At 34.4% G+C, this 16633-nt stretch overlaps 1 protein-coding gene across 1 annotated transcript in view; it reads left to right on the top strand.

Moving 5' to 3' along the window:
• Window positions 1-16633, top strand: part of SDHAF3 (succinate dehydrogenase complex assembly factor 3) — a 65926-nt gene that overhangs the window by 34639 nt on the left and 14654 nt on the right. The gene's annotated exons all lie outside the window — the stretch shown is intronic.

Here is a 16633-nt window from a genome sequence, read left to right on the forward strand (position 1 = left end):
ATTGATTATTTACCACTGAGACTATTCTTTTGAGTGATGCAGGTTTTACATAAAAAGAGAAGAAAGAGGAAGGCGTGGTTACCCTTAGAACTGCTTTTAAGTTTAGTTTTAAGAGACCAGGTTGGTTATACTTATATTTATATACTGGTAAAATAAATTTCTTTACTTCAAATTAGGATATCTGAAAGACATTTTCCTGTTTTTGTTTTGTTGCTTGTTTTTCTACATTTTGGTTCCTGTTTAGTATTTCTTTAGTTGGTTTTAAGTATTTTATTTATTTAAAGATTAACATTTGACTTGCAAATGTAGTATTAAAGAGACTGCTGCTTTTTAAATATTTTTTGATTAAAAAAATAAGATCTTAAGGGAGATTCTATGAAACAGTATAAAGGAGACATGAAAACCACCCCCAGATAATCACATTTTTATTAATCCTCACTGAATATCTTCATTTTATTAATGAAGGACCTTAAATTTATTAAATCGGACCTTAAATTAGGGTCTGAATTCTGATACTTAGGTTTGCAGGCTCATCCTTTCAAATTTGTTGACTTTTGTCTGTTTTGTGAAATGCTGGAAGTAATATACAGACTGCTAACTTGGCTCTTTCCTTTGTGAGACAAAATTTGTCAGGTGAATTGAGAACAGGGGTCTTAGTAGGCCAGCACATTTTATAACTTTTCTCTCCCTGTTTTCTTTGATAAATATATATTGAAGCTTGGTAATGCTGGACTCTGAAGGCATGAGTGCCTAGGCTTGCTCCTTTTCCTGAAGGTTTTGGCTTCAAAGTCTAACATAAAGAACATAATAACATAAATAACCTGCTGTAAGATGTATGCTTTAAGAAATGTATACAAAGTGCCAGGGGAGCACCACAAGCAGATGGGGTAGGGCTATAGATGTAATGGAGAAGAAAGTGACACACAAGCTGAGTCTTAAAGTCTTATGCCATGAAACAGGTAAGGACATTCCAAATAGAGGGAATATATGCCTGTTGTTGATGCATGAACTAGAATGGGGTATGTTTGGGAACTATAGGTAGTTTGTAATGAGGCTGACATAAGATACCAGATGATGAAGGATCTTGTAGAATAGTAGAAATAATGGTCACCATCCTTGCAGTTTGAAAAAATTGCATGTGTCAAAGTTATTGAGCATACTCAGAGTGACGTATAAGGACTTTTATGACTATGGGCTTTTATAGTGGTATAACTTTCTCCACCATAAGGTTATGCTTAGGGAATCAAAATACTCCTGTGACTGATCCAGGCTCTCTTTCGCTTGAAAATGCTTGATAACATTTTAAAAAATTTAATGCCCTTTTTCATGCCAGTGCAGTTAATGAGGGGTGTTGAGGATGGATTTACACTTTGGCTTGTGTTTTCATCACACCTTTTACTTTTTTTATTGTGTTGTGTTATAAACTAATTTTTGTTCTCTCTTCCTGTTATCTCTGTTTTCGAACCTATTAGTAAATATCCTATAAGTTCATTTTTATATGATTAATCATATTGTCTCTTTTAGTGATTGAGTTGTGTTTTTTGTTTTTTTCCATTTGTTATAAATAAGTGGTTTCTGGGTAACTCATGTAATATTGTAACAGTGATAATGCTACACTCTCTTATTTGATTCATTACAATAATGTTTAAATGCAGAAAATAACTTTTTAAGACCTAGCATATTTTTATTTTCTGTTAAGTTTGTCTTTCAGAAATAAAGTAATATTTAAGGTAATAATAACCGGCTTTAGATCATGGCACATGACCCTAAATTGAAATGTAAAATTACTGTCAATTCCATATGTGATTTAAAAAATACCTTATTTAGCTTGATCAAGAGTAACTCACTTGATCTTTTGGTAGATTGTTTTGGAAAATATTTGAGAATTATGTAAGTTGTTTTTGGATTTTTTGGATGCAAGCCAGAATATGTTAGTAATTAGAAAGCAGTCACTTTCTAAAAAGATTATATTAAAATATAATTTGAATGCATCATGTTCTAAAGTTAATTTATATAATCATTTATTTCATCTTTCCTTTTTTCAAAATGCAGGATTATCCTGCACTATAGATGAACAAGTAGTAAAAACAGTAAAAGATTTTTAGAAAAAGTATAGAATTTATACAACTTTTTATTTACCAAATATAAGTCTGTAGAATGAAAAAGAAAAGTAATTATTAAAATATATCAGTTTGGGGATCCCTGGGTGGCACAGCAGTTTAGCGCCTGCCTTTGGCCCAGGGCGCGATCCTGGAGACCCGGGATTGAATCCCATGTCGGGCTCCTGGTGCATGGCCTGCTTCTTCCTCTGCCTGTGTCTCTGCACCTCTCTCTCTCTCTCTCTGACTATCATAAATAAATAAATTAATTAATTAAAAAAAATAAAATATATCAGTTTAGGGACACCTGGGTGGCTCAGTGGTTGAGCATCGGCATTTAGCTCAGGGCATGATCCCAGAGTCCTGGGATCAAGTCCCACATCAGGCTTCCTGCATGGAGTCTGCTTCTCCCTCTACCTGTGTCTCTGCCTCTCTCTCTGTGTCTTTCGTGAAAAAATAAAATCTTTAAAAAAATAAATATATCAGTTTTTTTTTTGTAAAAATAAAGTATGAAGTTAATCTCTATATGTCTACTTTTTTTCTATTTTCTTGTTAATTATTAAACTGAAAGTTTTTGATGCTTAAACATTTTAATGATAAACTATTGGGTAAATAAAAGGATTTTTAAAATGTTTTTCGAGTCTTGTCATAATATCATTATGTATCATCCACATAAGCTGTTTCTGTTCCATATGAATTATTAATCAGTTATGTATATGCATTCATATCTCACTGTATCCTTACCATCTTTAGATGTAGTTAATTTTATCTCCTTGTTGATTTCTTGGGATTTTCCCTCCTCCAGTGGCACTGGGTTGTGAGGAGGGAATAAGTACGGAGGGACTTGGCTAGTTTTGTTCTCCTTCTTCCTCCTGTGTTCTTCCTTCCTCTTCCCCTCTTCCCCCCTTTCCCCCTTCCCCAGCTTTACTGTGATGATATTGATGTACAGTGAATTGCACATATTAAAGTGGATGAATTTTTACCTATGATTCCATCACTACTATCAAGGTGACAAATTATCCATCACTCTGAAAAGTTTCCTTGTGCCTTCTGTTCTATTCTCTTTATTGCTTTTCCCTTTCCTCCGTAGGCCCAGATCAACATGGATTGTGTTTGTCACATAAATCAGTTTATATTTTCTAGAATTATATAAATGAGGTTATACAGTAAGTACTTGTTTTTGCCTGGCTTCTTTCACTCAGCATAATTATTTTTGAGATCCATCAATGTTGTAGCTGGGTAATAGCTGAGTAGTATTATGTTGTATGGCTCTACCATAATTTGTCTATCTCTTGTTGAGCAATTTGAGCTTTCAATTTTGGTTATTGGAAGCTTTTATGAACATAATGGGTACAAGTCTTTGTGTGGACATATACTTTTATTACTCTTGGGTAAATATCTACGATTAAAATAGAAGGGTCATTTCTTAAACGTTTTAAGAAACTACCCAGCTGTTTTCCAATGTGGTTGTACCATTTTTCATTTCCGCCAATGGTGTTTGAGAGTTCTGGTTGTTCTGTATCCTTGTCAAGACATTTATTTTATTTTATTTTATTTTATTTATTTATTTTATTTATTTATTTTTTATTTATTTTTAAGATTTTATTTATTTATTCATGAGAGACACACACACAGAGAGAGGGGGGGGGGCAGGGACACAGGCAGAGGGAGAAGCAGGCTTCATGCAGGGAGCCTGACATAGGAATCTGTCCCAGGTCTCCAGGATCACAGCCTTGGCCGAAGGCAGGCACTAAACCATTGAGCCACCCAGGGATCCCTTTGTCAACACTTTATATGGTTAGTCCTAGTATGTAGCCTAGCCTTTCTAGGATGTGTAGTTATACCTCACTGTTAACTTGGATTTCCTTAGTAATTAATGCATTGAGCATTTTTCTGTGTTTTTATTGCAATCCCTATTCTATATTCAAATCTTTTGCCCTCCCTTTTATTGTTGGTCTCTTTATTATTGAGTTACCAGAATTCTTTATCCTATTCAAGTTGTTTGTCAGGTACATGCTTTGCAAATATATTTTTTCAGTTTGTGGCTTATCTTTTTTTTTTTTTCTAACAATGTCTTTAGGGAAGCAAACACTTAAAAATTTTTATTAAATCCAATTAATAATTTTTTCTTATATGGATTGTTTTTAGTTTTGTGTATAATAAAGTTTTACTTCCTCTAGGGTCAAAAAGTGGAATGGAAAAAAGACAATCTTTTCAATAAATGGCGCTAGGCAAATCTGACAGCTTTATGAAAAAGAATGAAACTAAACCACTTTCTTACACCATTCACAACTCAAAATGAATCGAAGACCTAATGTGACACCTGAAACCACAAAACTCCTAAAAGAAAACATAGGCAGCAATGCAAATATCTACAGAAAGCCAACAGGCAAAAGACAAAATGCTCAAAATCACTAATCATAAGAGAAATGCAAATCAAAACCACAGTGAAATATCACTTCACATCAGTCAGAATGGATAGTATTAAAAAAAAAAAGGAAGTGTTAGTGAAGATGTAGAGAAAAAGAAATCTTTGTGCACTGTTGGTGGGAATGTATATTGGTGCAGCCACTGTGGAACACAGCATGGAGGTTCCTCAAAAAATTAAAAATAGAAATACCACATGATCCAGTAACTCTACTACTGGATATTTAGCCAAAGAAAATAAAAACACTAATTGAAAAACATATGCACCTCTTTGCTTACTGCAGCATTACAATAGTCATGATATGGAAGCAACCTAAGTGCTCACTGGTAAATGAAAGATAACGATTTGGTGTGTGCATATATACACACATATATGTACATGTGTGTATATGTGTATGTATACACACACATATATATATGCATATACACATATGCAGATGCACACATATGTATACAATGGAATATGTGTCTGTTTTTGTATCAGTACCATACTGTTTTGATTACTGTAGTTTGTAGTGTATCATGAAGTCTTGCATTGTGTTACCTCCACTTTTGTTTTTCTTTTTCAAGGTTGTTGTGGCTATTTAGGGTCATCCGTGTTTCCATACAATTAGAATCAGTATTATTTGTTCTAGTTCTGTGAAGAACATTGGCATTTCAGAAATATTGGTATTTTGATACATATTACATTGAATCTATAGATTGCTTTGGGTAGGTTGGGCATTTTAACAGTAGTCTTCCAATCTATGAACATGGTATACCTTTCCATTTGTTTCTGTCATTTTCAGTTTCTTTTATCAATGTTTTTCAGTTTTCAGAGTATAGGTCTTTCAACTCCTCAGTTAAATTTATTTCTAGTTATTTTATTCTTTTTAGTGCAATTGTAAATGTAGTTGTTTTCTTAATTTCTCATTCTGCTGCTTCATTATTCCTGTAGAGAAATGCAACCAATTTCTGTATGTTAATTTTGTATCTTGCAACTTTACTGAATTCATTTATTCTAATAACATTTTTGGTGAACTAGTTAAGGTTTTCTATAGTATCATGTCATTTGCAAATAGTGACAGTTTTGCTTCTTCCCAACCAATTTAGATGACTTATTTCTTTTTCTTGTCCGATTGCTATAGCCAGGACATCCAATACTATGTTGAATAAAAGTGGTGAAAGTAGACAACCTTGTCTTATTTCTAATCTTAGAGGAAAAGCTTTCTGTTTTTCACCATTGAGTACATGTTAACTATGGGTTTCTCATATATGATCTTTATTATGTTGAGGTATGTTCCCTTTAAATCCAGTTTGTAGAGAGGTTTTTTTTTTTCATGAATGGGTGGGTATTGTTGTTTATCAGATGCTTTTTCCGCATCTATTGAGATGATAATATGGTTTTTATTCTTTCTCTTTGAATTCGGTATATCACATTGATTGTGAATATTGAGTCACTCTTGCTATCCCTGCTTGATCATGTGTGAATGATTTTTTAAATGTATCTTTGAATTTGGTTTGCTAATATTTACTTAGAATTTTTGCATCTATGCACACCAGGGATACTGACCTGAAGTTTTTTGTTTTTGTAGTGTTTTTGTCTGGATTTAGTATTAGGGTAATGCTGGTCTTGTGGAAGTTATCCTTTTTCTTTTTTAAGAAGAATTTGAGAAGAATAGATATTAACTCTTCTTTAATTGTTTGGTAGAATTCATCAGTGAAGCCATCTGGTCCTAGACTTTTGTTCACAGTTTGTTGATTGACTATTTAATTTTGTTGTTAGTAGTCGGTTTGTTCAAATTTTCTCGTTTCTTTTTTTTTTCCTTATTCAGTTTGAAGATTGTATATTTCTAGGAATTTATCCATGTCTTCTGGATGGTCCAAATTTGTTGGCATATACTCTTTCATAGTATTCTCTTGTAATTTGTATTTCTATGATGCCAATTATTATTTTTCTTCCTTCATTTCTGATTTTGAGTCCTCTTTTTCTTGATGAGTCTGGCTAACAGTTTATGAGTTTTATCTTTTCAAAGAACCAGCTCTTGTTTTCATTAATCTTTTAAGAATTACATATATAAAATTATGTGTATTATAAATATAATAAACTATTTTATATATTCCATATATTTTAAATATAGGAATATATTTATAAATAATATAGTAAGCAAATATAATTTCCTTTCTTCTAATTTGGACTTTGTTTTTTCTTTTTCTATAGAGTTAGTTCATTTGAGATTTTTCATTTTGTTAAGGTAGGTTTGGTATTGCTATAAACTTCTTTCTTAGAATTACTTTTTCTGTGTCCCAAAGATTTTGGGTCACGTGTTTTCATTTTCATCTCCATATGTTTTTTATGTCCTCTGATTTCTTGGTTAACCCATTCATTGTTAGCATGTTCTTTAGTCTCTGTGCATTTGTGTTCTTTCCAGATTTTTTAAATTTCTAATTTCGTATCATTGTGGTTGGAAAAGATGTGTGACATTTCAGTCTTCTTAACTCCACTTTCTCCTCCATGGTTTATTTATATGACCTCATATTTTACATCCTTTTGTGTCTCTTGAGTAATTTAGTGAGACTTATTTTGTGGCCTAACATGTGATCTCTTCTGAAGAATGGTCCATGTGCGCTTGAAAATAATGTGTATTCTGCTGTTTTTGGTTAGAATATTCTGTATTTATCTGGTTTATTGTGTTGTTCAAAGCCACCGTTTCCTTGTTGATTTTTCTGTCTGGATGATCTATCCATTGATGTAAGTGGATGTTAAAATTCCATACTATTACTACATTGCTGTCAAATTTGTCCCTTTATGTCTATTAATGTTTGCTGTATCTATCTAAATGCTCTAATGTTGGGTGCTTAAATATTTATATTTGTTAATCCTTTTGTTGGATAGATCCCTCTATTATGTGGTGTACTTTTTTGTCTTGCTTTAGTCTTTGTTTTATTTTTATTTTTTTAAAGATTTTATTTATTCATGGGACACACACACACACACACAGAGGGAGAGGGAGAGAGGGAGAAGCAGGCTCTATACAGGGAGCCTGACATGGGACTCGATCCCAGGTCTCCAGGATCAGGCCCTGGACTGAAGGTGGTACTAAAGCTGAGTCACTCAGGCTGCCCAGTCTTTGTTTTAAAATCTATTTTGTTTGATATAATTTTTGTTACCCCAGCTTTTTTTTTTTCTCTTTCATTTCCATTTGCATAGTATATGTTTTTCTTTTTTTTTTTTCTTTTTTTTTTTTTTCACTTTTAGCCTGTATGTGTTGTTAGGTCTGAAGCAAGTTTCTTGTGGGCAGCATATAGATGGTTCTTTTTTTTTTTTTTTTTAAATCTATTCAGTTACATATATTTTATGGTTGGAGCATTTAGTCCATTTACATTTAATTTTTGATAGGTATGTACTTATTACTATTTTGTTAATTATTTTCTGGTTTTTATAGTTCATTCTCTTTTGCTCTCTTGTGTTTGGCTTTGTGTGTATCTATTACAGGTTTTTTATTCATGGTTACATTAGAGTCAGATACATTTTTTATTCATGGTTACATTAGAGTCAGATACATGTGTGCATTTGTCTATATTAAGTTGATGGTCACTTAAGTTGGAACACATTCTAAAGGTGCTACATTTTTACTTCCATATTTTATGTATATAATTGCATATTTTACATCTTTTTATTTAGGATATCTTATTTTATAGAAGTAATTCACTTTACTATTTTTGGATTTTTTTAAAAAAGATTTTATTTATTCATGAGAGACACACAGAGAGAGAGAGTCAGAGACACAGGCAGAGGGAGAAGCAGGCTTCATGCAGGGAGCCTGATGTGGGACTCGATCCTGGGACTCCAGGATCACACCCTGGGCCAAAGGCAGGTGCTAACCGAGTGAGCCACCCAGAGATCCCCTATTTTTGGATTTTTAACCTCTATACTGGCTTTATAAGTGATTAGTCTACTACTTTTACTATATATTTGCTTTTATAATTTTCTTTTTTTAATGGATTTTACACTTTAAGCATCTTTAACATTTCTTATAAAGCTGGTTTAGTGGCGATGAACTCCTTTAACTTTTGTCTGTCTGGGAAACTCTTTCTCATTCTGTTTTTAATGATAATCTTGCTAGGTAGATTATTCTTTGTTGCAGGGTTTTGCCTCTCAGGATTTTGAATATATCATGCCACTCTCTTCTGGTATGCAAGGTTTCTGCTGAAAAACCAACTGGTAGTTGTAAGGAGTTTCTCTTATATCTTGTATGTAGCTGCTGCTTTTTTTTTTTTTTTTCCCCTGCTTTTAGAATTCTCTCTTTACCTTTACTTTTTGCCATTGTAATTATTATGTGTTTTGGTGTGGAGCTCTTGGGGTTAATCTTGTTTTAGGGACTTTCTGTACTTCCTGGATCTGGATGTCCATTCCTTTCCCAGATTAGGAAGTTTTTAGCTATTTCTTCAAACATGTTTTCTGTTCCCTTCTCTTTCACTTTTCTTTTTAGGGATCCCTATAATACAAATGCTATTACATTTGTTAGTGTTATTGACTTCTCTTAACCTATTCTCATTTTTTATTACTATTTTTTCCTCTTTGCTTTTCAACTTAGTTGCTTTCCATTATCATATCTTCCAGATTGCTAATCCATTCTTTTGCATCTTCTAATTTCTGGATTCCCTCTAGTGTATTTTTTTCCACTCTTGATTTTTTTTTTTTTTTTTTTTTTTTTTTTTACTATTTAATGTGAAGCAGTTTTTGTTTTTTGTTTTTGTTTTTGTTTTTTTTTTTTACTATTTAATGCCACTCTTGAATTCTTTAGCTCTCTGGATTTTTTTTTTTTAATGTTATCTGTCTCTTTAAGATTTCACTGAGTTCTTCTGCTCTTTTTTCAAGCCCAGTGGGTATCTATGATCATTATTTTGAATTATCAATCAGGTATTTTGCTTATCTCCATTTCATTTGGTTCATTTTGTCATTTTGTTCTGTTCCTACATTTAGGACATATTCCTCTATCTCTTCATTTTGCCTAACTATTGTTTTCTATGTATTAGAGAAGTTGGTTCCATCTCCTGGTCTTGAAAGTAGTGGCCTTGTGTACAACAGGTCACTGTGGTGCCCTGTGCTCAATCTTGTTGGGTCACCAGGTGCTCCAGGGTGTCTTCTCTATGGACTGCATACACCCTAGTGTTGTGGCTGAGCTGTGTTTGCTTTCAGCCTAGCTAGCTGCAATGACCTGATTTGTCTGCTGTGGGTGCACCTTGCAGGGTTTGATCCCTGCACTATTAAGCGGCTCCTCTGAGGCCACCACAAGCTTTAGGTGGGTAGGGCTAGCAGCCAGAGTAGGTGTCTGCAGTTAACCTCCCTGCCACAGTTGCAGATGCATTGAATGGCAGGGCTTGCTCTCTGTGCAACCAGCTAAGAGGCTCAGCAATACAAGAACTGCAAGTGTCCTGATGTGTGGGTTTATTTTCCCCTGTCCTCAGGACAGTAGTCACTTTGGAGTGGTGGTCTCTGTTGAGGCTGCTTGCAGGGTGTGGTGGAGCTGGAGCTGCTTTGGAGGGAAGTCAGCCAAAGCAGGCAGGTTTAGATGGGTGGGTCCTCAGGGGAATGCAGTGGCTGAGCATGTGGTACTAGCACGATAGATACATTAGTGGTGGCTTCCAACAATATCTGACTGTCTTGGTTGAGGAAAGGAAAGAGAAATGGCATCTGCCAGCATTTTGTTCCTGGAGAAATTTGAAGATCCTTCCCTGCCAGCACACGTTCTGAGATAGTAAATAAATCTCCTCCATGTATATCCCAGGCACTTTTCAAACTGCTGCTTCTGTGCGGTGTCTCTGGCCCAATTTATTATGCTGGCCCTTTAAAGGCAGGGACTCAGTTTCCTGTCAACCTTGGCTCTCCCTGGTGTTAAGCCCAGTGAGTTCTAAAGTACCTGGAGTTTGAGTCCTGCTTATTTGAAAAGCTCCCAAAGGTAAGCCCCATTTGTTTTCAAAGCCAGATGTTTGTTATGGGGACTCATTTTCTAATGTAAGTCTCCATTGCCTCATGTGATATCTGATCTTCTGGCTTCTCTGTGCTTGGGTTGTCCCTCCCAATTGTGTTTGGTTTTGCTGGAGTCTCCACCCCTCCTATCTTTTTTTTTCCTCCTGTCTTTTCAATGTGGCCTCTTTCTGTAACTGTGGAAGGTCTTTTCTGCTAATCTTCAAGTCATTTACAGAGCTAGTTGGATATATGTAGTTGTGTCTGTGGGGTGAAGGGAACTCAGGATCCTCTTCTAGATCTTTCCTCAACTCCCTGAGTTTTTTTTTTTTTTTTGAGCCAATTTTATATAAGAATGTCCTTAATGAAATAGTAAATGTTACTAATTTTATTAAATCTTTACCTTTGAGTGCATCTTTTTAATATTTGGTGTGAAGAAATAGGAAGTACTCATGAAACACTTTGGCTTCATACCAAAGTATGATGATTGTCTTGAGTAAAAGCACTTACAAAGGTATTTTAGTTAATACTTTTTAAGTTGTATACAGTTTTTGCTGAAAAGAGCAACTGACAGATAAATCATTGCTCAGACATATATTTGCAGACATCTTCTCAAAAACGAGTGAAGTGAGCTCATCAGGTCATGGAAAATTACTGATATTGATTGCCAAAGATAAAATTTGAGCTTTTGAGCAAAAATTAGGATTTTGGAAAACTTGTATCAATGTAAGCTTGACAGTTCCCAAGAAAAAGTCTTTTCTCATTTTATCAGTGATGATATTAATAAATGTAATTTTAAAATACTGTGTAGTTAAACATCAGCATTTAGGAGATCAGCATAACTTAGTGAACCACTATTTTAAACATGACCAATGCATGATATTACAGAACCATGGAGGGATAAAAATTTCATTCAAAGGGTTAAATGGAGCAATGAATTTTAATGTAGTAGAGTAGGAAAAGCTCATTGATACGGTACATGGCAACTTTCCAGAAACTACCACTTAGTTTTGGTGCATTATCAAAGAATAATATCCACAGTTATCAGATATCCACAGTTATCAGAAAAAGTACTAAAAATTCCTCCCTTTTACAATTATTAATCAGTGTGAGGTTAGATTTTCTTTATCTACTTCAACCAAATTTACAAATCACAATAGAAAAGGAATCCAGCTGTCTTTGTAGTAAACCAATTATTAGATTAGTAAACCAGTACCATTCTTCTAAGATGTTTTTGTTTTTGAAAAGTTATTTTCCATAAAAATGTGTTGTTACTTTGAGTTTATTGGTAATACATAGATTTTTAATGAATTTTAAAATGTTTTAATTTTTAATGTGAACATTGGTAGATATAATCCAAATGAAAACCTCTTTCTTTGTATTTAAGAAAATATAAAGTTCTGAGACCAAAATGTTTGACAACCTTTGAGCAAAGATAACCTTTGGAAAAATCATAAGTAAGAAATAAGGTTTGATATTTTCACTTTATGGAAATATCTGTATTCCTCTCAATATCTTAAATTATGAATCTTCTTTAAAAAAAAACTAGATAAAGCAGGTATATTTGAAGATGATGCATTAACCTTGTACCTGTAAGACCTTGAAAGAGTGGTTTCTGGTAGTTGTTTGGACATTTATTTAGTCATCATTAAGATGGTAATGAGCACTTTCTTTGACCTAGGCACCATGTTAGATGAAGGGAATTCAGTAGTGAAAAAGACAGATGTGTCCCTATGTCCACAGACTTTTTATTCTAGTGGGGCAAGTAAAAATACCAGATAAGTACTGAGCAGAATATTTAGGGTACTGAGAAAAAGAGTAACAAAGTTATATGATCAGGAAGGCCTTTCTAAGTAAGAGACATTTAAGTTGTGACATGAGGTAAGAGGCCAGCCATGAGAAGAGCATTCCAGGCAAGAGTATTCATAAAGACAACCATGAAGAGAATTCTATAGTATTTTACAGACTGAATGCAAAGATCTTATAGAAATATTAACAGTTTTTCATTTAATTCTCACAATAATCCTACACTATACATATTTGTTCTGATTAATAAAGGTATCTAGTTTGAGAGCTTGATTAATAGTTTTTAAAATATTCTGTTAATGGATCATAGTATTATACATTTAATTCTTTATCCAGAACATAATGTATTCTAAAACTTACTGAAACAAATTATAAAGAATAAATGTACATATAATGCATTTATCTTCATAGTTTTAAAAAATTGACCAGTTAAATAAAAAAAAAATATGAATGTTTTTTTGTGATAGTTGCCTTTAAGTACGATATCTTATGTAATAATATTTACTTTAAATACAATGCTAGTATTAAGCTTCTAGAAACTTTTGGATGAATTTCCTAAACAGAAATATATTTATTTGTATTGACTTTTCATTTCTGCCATTATGAAATACTTGATTTGTATGGGTCTAATGTCAAGGACATACAGAATTCATCATAAACAACTGTAAAGAGCATTTGTGAACCAGATCTTCTCTACATTTCCATACTATATCCCTAACCAGGAATCTTCTATGTTCCATGTGGTTAGTCTCTTTTTTTGTTCTCCCATGAGTAGCAACTAACACTTTTTTTTTTGTTGTTGTTGTTAATCCCTGGAGTCACAGATGAGTCCAGAGTCTGCTTGCTTTCACTGGGCAGAGGAACCTGGGGAACTTGATTCCAGAGAGGCCCAGGTTCATGGCCACCTGAGAAATACATCAATAGGTGGTTCTAGTGCTACTTTCTATTCTTATTGTTTGTATTCTGTGAATCAGTGTGATGTATTATAGCTATTTGGGTGCTAAGAAATAGCATAAGTGGTATTTGATGTTTTTTGTGCCATAGAAATGGATGTCATTGCTGACATGAAAACCATAAAATCTGTCAGCCAAAAAATCAAATTTATTATTGACAAAATAGATTCATTTTTTTTCTTTAATATAAAATATTGTGTTAATGACTTAGGAAGCTGTGATTGAAATCCCTAAGGTGTCTTTGAATTTAATTATTAAAATTCAGGTAACTTTCAGGTTTATTGTGGAGGGGGGTGTTTTTGTTGTTTTTGCTCCTCCAGGAGACATGGCATTTTTAATCAGTTCTCCAGAGAAAGCTTGACTAAATGTTCCAAACTTTGTTGGTTCAATGTTACTGAATTAAATCTTATAGTAATTAAGTAATTTTTGGGAGAAAGGTAACTTTTTCCTTCTGGATCTAGTAGTTGTCTTTCTCTTTGGGAGTTTACATTGAAGGAGTACAAACAATTGAATTTAGCAAAACCCTGAAAAATTACTCTTATTTTAGCTTTCCAGGAAGTTTTGGGCATGGCAGCACCATATATGCCTATCTTATAAGGGGAATTAATAATAGGACTAATAATACGTGTAATAATATGTAGTTAGAAAGATTAGGCTTTCCTAATGCCATTTTCCCATGGACACATCCACTTCATGGGCACTTGTTTCTGATACTTAGCATCTAGAGCTGGGTTAGGAAAGGTCTGTTACAGTTGCTAGAAGCTTTGCTAAAATTCATCAGATGAGGGGATTTTGCAGGACAACAGGTGAGAACTGGGCAGAAGTCACAAAGTAGCAGCAGCTCTGTTACGTGGACAGTGTTCTGCTTTTTAATCCTAGGCTTATTCAGCTCATGTGTCGGAAATTCTTACTTTTGCTGATGGCCAGCAAATGTGGTAAGGGAAACCCAGGCTATTAAAACGGCTACATTGCCGCTGAGAAACGCCAGTGCAGGCCCTGAATCAGCCTCCCTCCGATGGGACAGGGTATCTCTCGCTTGCTTGCTTGTCTCTCACTAGACTTGCGTTTTAGAGTTGCTCAGAGACTGCCAGAGTGATCGTGATTCTGCTTTCAGGTGAAGACCGCCCGCGGCACTGCTGAGTGATCCGTGAACCTCTCGACAGGTGGCATTGGCCCATTCTGTTTCCTAATTGCAGTGTCTGAAACCGTTCACCAGTGTCCCATGTGTACAGTAAGGCCGCATGCTAACACGCTCTTGTTCGGTTCTGTGTATCTGTAAACAGCAGTGTGTTCTCTGATGGTCACCTGCTGGGGCACCTTATATGAAAATAAAGACTTGTTGCTATAAAAAAAAAAAAAGATCTTCATTTGTTTTCACTTTTAAAAGGGGCCTATGACAAAGTTTTTCTATATATGAATATCCTTTTGTGAAACAATTTTTTAATTTAGAATTTGGTAATTTTCATTATTGTATCATGATTTCTTCTAGAATTAAAAATGTTTCTGTATTTTGGGCTATTCAGTTGTAATTTATTTTAAAGAACAAAGGGCAAATAGTAGATATGTGATTAAACAAAATGAGAATTTGAGTTTTCTTTTAATCTTTATGGCAAATTGACTTGGCCTCTGCTGTTAGGACAAATCATGAAAATCAGAGCCCTAAGTTCTTTCATTCCAGAATTTGTCCAGTAAAGCTTCTCTTTGCTTTGTTTTTCTTTCATTTAATTACTTAAACATTATTTAATATTTATTATAAAAGATCAAAATATTACAGAAGTGAAATGTTTGGAACAGAATATGAAAGACCATCCCCTAAACTTTTGTAGGCATCCTTTCAGTGTCTTCATTTGCATGTATAAATATATAAGTAGTCTATTATCTATATAAATGTGTACATAATCTAAAAACATATGCCAATGACTTTCTTTAACATAATATTCTGCAAATTGCTTTTTTCACTTGTCTTGGGGAGCTCATTTTAACTGTTGCATAGTATAGGTGTACCTATTTAAATTTGACCAATCCTTTTTTTATAGATTTTATTTATTAATTCATAAATAGTATGTGTGCTGCTGAAGCGAGCACATATTTATTCATAAATAAATAAAAGACACACACACACACACACACACACACACACACACAGGCAGAGACATACGCAAAGGGAGAAGCTGACTCCCTGCAGGGAGCCTGATGCGGGACTCAGTCCCAGGACTCCAGGATCATGACCTGAGCCAAAGGCAGATGCTCAACCGCTGAGCCACCCAGGTGCCCCAAATTTGACCAATCCTTATATCTATTTGTATATACATGAGACTTTTTAAAGATATGAATGGGTCTAGTATCTTTTCTGCCCTGAAAATCCTATCACTCACAATTATAGTCTGAACTATATGAAGTCCATAGATTTATTGACTTGATTCCTGGCTTTTTGTAACTCTATCATTGTCCCATATTCAAATCTTATTCTCTTACCAACAGTGTTCGATATTTGCATTTAAAAAAATTGTGGCCCAGATTTGTTCATAAGAACCAATCAGTCTCAATTTTTGTATGCCAGGTGTATGAGGAGTCTTATTACACTTTGATGCTAGCCTGTGGGGCAGATGGTGCAAACTCAGTGATTACCACTTGTATTTATAATGTGAATTTAATAGTACACTAAGTGAATTTAATCAGGATTCAGAAGCATATGCTAAAGTATCAAGCAGGGGCAGCCTAGGTGGCTCAGTGGTTTAGCACGGCCTTCTGCCCAGGGCCTAGGAGATCCAGGATTGAGTCCCACGTCAGGCTCCCTGCATGGAGCCTGCTTCTCCCTCTGCCTGTGTCTCTGCCTCTCTCTCTCTCTCTCTCTCTCTCTCTGTCTCTCATAAATAAATCAATAAAATCTTAAAAAAAAAAGTATCAAGTGAGGTCCTATTCTTTTGGTAAGGAAATTGTTGTGAAACCTATTTAAAAATGGTTTTGTGGGCAGCCCGGGTGGCTCAGCAGTTTAGCGCCGCCTTCAGCCCAGGGCTTGATCCTGGAGACCCGGGATGGAGTCCCACGTCGGGCTCCCTGCATGGAGCCTGCTTCTCCCTCTGCCTGTGTCTCTGCCTCTCTCTCTCTCTCTCTCTCTCTCTCTGTCTCTCATGTATAAATAAATAAAAATTATTTTGATATGTTTTACTTATGGCTTAAAAATTATGGTAATGTTAAGGTATTCAATAAATAGTTCCAGAAACAGAAAGAAGAAAAACTGCTGGTAAATGTAGGTGGTGGTTGTTGTTTGTTTTTTCATTAAAGAACCTTAGTTGGTAAATTGAACACCAATAAAAATTAATTTATTAAAAAAAAAAAAAAAGAACCTTAGTGTGGTGGTGCTTGAATGGCTCAGTCAGTTAAGTCTCTGCCTTGGG

Source organism: Nyctereutes procyonoides, unplaced genomic scaffold (genome assembly GCF_905146905.1).
Source record: "Nyctereutes procyonoides isolate TBG_1078 unplaced genomic scaffold, NYPRO_anot_genome, whole genome shotgun sequence".
In the NCBI taxonomy this organism is placed as follows: Eukaryota; Metazoa; Chordata; class Mammalia; order Carnivora; family Canidae; genus Nyctereutes; species Nyctereutes procyonoides.